This window comes from Apaloderma vittatum, unplaced genomic scaffold (assembly GCF_000703405.1).
Source record: "Apaloderma vittatum isolate BGI_N311 unplaced genomic scaffold, ASM70340v1 scaffold28034, whole genome shotgun sequence".
Taxonomy (NCBI): Eukaryota; Metazoa; Chordata; class Aves; order Trogoniformes; family Trogonidae; genus Apaloderma; species Apaloderma vittatum.
Window position 1 is genome coordinate 1 of NW_009711358.1, and position 3,581 is coordinate 3,581.

General features: G+C 39.9%; 1 long non-coding RNA gene across 1 annotated transcript; it reads left to right on the forward strand.

Moving 5' to 3' along the window:
- The first annotated feature begins 590 nt into the window (after positions 1–590).
- On the forward strand, positions 591–1,496 carry LOC104269793. Its single transcript, XR_717804.1, has 3 exons — positions 591–743; positions 1,118–1,123; positions 1,260–1,496. It is a non-coding gene; the product is annotated as an uncharacterized LOC104269793 (long non-coding RNA).
- Positions 1,497–3,581: the final 2,085 nt, after the last annotated feature.

Genomic DNA, 3,581 nt, shown 5'->3' on the forward strand with positions numbered 1-3,581 from the left:
TCCGCGGTTCCGTGCTGTCTGTTTTTCAAAAGGAACTGTTAGATTTGAGCTTTGCCGGTGGGTTTCGAAACCCGGCCTGCTTGAGAATCTCTAGGTGGTCACGACATCTATAAATATCTAAAGGGTGAGTGCAGGGAGGAGGGACTCGCACTCTTCAGTAGCGCCCAGCGACAGAACAAGAGGCAACAGGCACAAGATGGAACACGGGAAATTTCATCTAAATGTGAGGAAGAACTTCTTTACTGTGAGGGTGACGGAGCACTGGCACAGGCTGCCCAGGTTGGTTGTGGAGCCTCCTCTTCGGAGACTTTCAAAACCCTCCTGGATGCAGTCCTGTGTGATGTGCTCTAGGCAATCCTGCTTTAGCAGGAGAGTTGGACTAGGTGATCTCTAGAGGTCCCTTCCAACTCTGACAATTCTGTGACACTGAGCAAAAAAATACCCAACGAAAGTGATAAGTAGTGCTGGTGTCTGCAAAGTGCTGCCACCTGTAGCCGTGGTGCTGAGCAGAGAGACTGCTCTCTGCAGTTCTTAGAACTTCCAGGTGATTTCTCTGTGTTGCTGTAAATAATACATCTCTTTTCCAAGCAGTTCCACCCGTGGGAGTTTCCAAAGCCTGCTCATCGTGTGTAAGAACTGCTGATGTCAAGGAAGCGTGTACACAGTGTGACCAGTTTGTCTGCCAGAACTGCAGCAGGCTCTGCAGCTGCTGTAACACCGTTACCTGTTCTTTGTGCTCCACTGTCGAGTAAGTGCCTTTTGAATTTTTAAGCTTATTTTAATTATATATGCTCTGAAAATGCTCAGAAAATATATATGTCATAGCATATGAGGACTCAACAGTTATCTAGCTCATTTGCATAAACGACTTGAACTCTTCTTGTGCTACTTTAAGAGCTATGTGGAGCATGGAAAATAAAATGCCCATGTGAACTAGTCTGATCAATCTCAGTACAAGTCTAGTTTAGCTTCTTATTTAAATGTTCTAGAAAGCAAAAATCCCTCTTGCTTTCTTGCCAGCAACGTAGTATACCTTCCCAGTGATGAATTAATGCTCTCCCAAGAAGCAATCTTGAGTTTTTGTCATCATTGTTAACAGTTCTGTGATATAAAGAAGTACTGAGTGTGCTGTGTGAGAGTCCCATTGTTACAGTTGGTAACAGAATAGGATGGCATTCTTTGTTACGTTGCAGAACTAGTAGACATACTGACTTTGTTTATTTTGGTTTTCTTCTTTTTTTATATTTTTCCCCCCCTAGTTATGCTGATGTGGGAGAGCAAGTTGTCTGCAATGGTTGTTCAGTATTTCAAGTCTGAACTTTGATGAAATAGCCTTTTTGGCTAAGATGTCTGTAAATTTCATGAAGTTTCCTCCTTACGGCTGGTCAGTTAATCCTTTTAGTATGTGAATTAATTATGGAATTTCTATGTTTTATATCTTTATATTGTACTTTTTAATATTGTAGCTAAATAAACTTCTATATTTTAAGACTTTCTGGATTATTTTGAGTCAACTTTCTTCTTTTCCCTGGTTACGATATGCCTGTCTGGTAGGACAGTAACTGTGCAGAGACACTTTAAAAGCACTTGTACCTTTACGTTATCCTGGGGAGGTGTCACTTCACTACTAGGTCAACCATCTGTGTGCTAGCCTAGTCTGGCTGATGGATCTGGTTTGTTTCCCTGTTCTGCATGTTTTGTAGCCTATTAAAACAGGACAGTTTATTAGTTCTCACTCCAGTCTTGGTTTTAAGCAACTATAAAATGTATCTTGTCCGCACCCCCAAAACAAACAAAAAAGCCCAAGTCAGCCGGATAAGTTAGTAGTGAATATATGAGAGTGTGCAGTAATTCTACAGAATTGTCTATATTTTCAAAACTGTAGTAGATTAAGTCAGAATGATGGCAGATGTCTGGTGCTGTTCCCAGCTGTCACATATCATAGGGCAAATAAAAATGCTCTTCCTGTGGAAATCACCTTAAAACACAAAGCTTGAATGGGAAGAATCTGTGGGTTACTGCATTTAAATGTTAGTTTTAGGAAAGAATTTTAAAACTTGATGTTGTTGCATTTGAAGCTTTAAGCAGTCAACAGAAATGTTTTTCAGTCAAGCATATTTTTCAGACTGAAACCTTTAAGTGTGTGTCTGCTTTTTCTCGTTCTCTCCTGAGGGAGTCTGAAAATACTGTTTCACTTCTAGGCTTCCAGAGAGATGAGATGTTGTTTACAAACGATTTGTGTTTCAAAGTAGCTGATAGATATGTTTTTTTGGCTCATTTAGTCACCGCTGTATTTCATAGAAAGCTGCCCTCTGTAAACATTGACATAGATTTCATGGCTTAAAGTTCTTATTTGTTATTCTCTAGCCCATCCCTTGAACGATTGTTGTTCGTTAGGACAGCTAAGTGATGTGGGGTGAAATGCTGGGAGTTGAAAAAAAGCCAGGAGGGCTGGAAGAGAAAGGTTAGAGGAAGGAGGAACAGAGCAGGAGTGCAGACAGTGTGGTACACTCTCGCATAGAGGTGATGCAGTCGTGTTGAAGAAGTGGTTTTTAGTGGTTACTGGCTCACTTGCTTCTCTGGCTTTCGAAGGTGCAAAAAACTTCTTCTTGTGTACTTGTATCTCCCAAAAGACTCAAAGCAAAGTTGTTGCTCTGGTCTTAGAGTTCTAAGCTGGACAATGGGAGGTCAGGCTGGGGGCTATTTTTAAATCTTCATATTGCCTACAGACAAAAACTATGGAAAAAGAAGAATCTTTGGGTGAGAGGTCCAAAGATTTTTCTCTTTGTCTAATTAATTCCTGCTTGCAAGGCTTTGTTGCCACTGGTCATGGAGCTGTACCTTAGGAACTCCTAGAACTTCATAGGAGAGACAGAGAAATTGTCTGCTTTAATTGAGCAGGAAATCAATTTTTATACTGTGTTTTGTTGTTGATATCATACGGTCTTCCCATCCTATTCAGTGCAAAGTGTCAAAATTCAAAGTATGCCTGGCGTTCAGAGGGAAGGAGATCCTCTGAGGAGTCAGCATATTGATGGATGAAAGTATCTTGCAGTCATGATTTTACAGATGGATGAGAGGCTACTTCTGAGGCCTGTATATCATTATTGGTGTAAAAAAACATCTCAGAGAGCAGTTTTGTGTCTAAGAGGAAGTCAACTGATCTGATCAGGATAAAATGTTGTCTTTTAAGCCTAATATGTGTGTAAATACTGGAAATGTATGGTTTCAGAGATACCAGATATTCGTTTAAGGTGGTAAATGACTTCAGTAGTCTCCGGTATATGCAATCTGCATTAGAACAAAATCACATAATAGTATGAACTTCAGTAAAAAGATCAAATACACTTGAGTTGTCTCCTTGAATAGCATTTATCTGTTGCATGTGTCCCTTATAGTAGTGTGTTGTTGGTGGGTAGATCGGATTTGGTGGTTATACTTATTCATGTGAGTTTTGCAGACCAGATCAGAAGCCTGTTTGCTTTCCAGTGGAAGAGTGAGCAATTCCACTGATGATTCCGACAACATTAAAAAAGGTTGTTATTATTATTATTATTAATAATAATTATTATTAATAATTA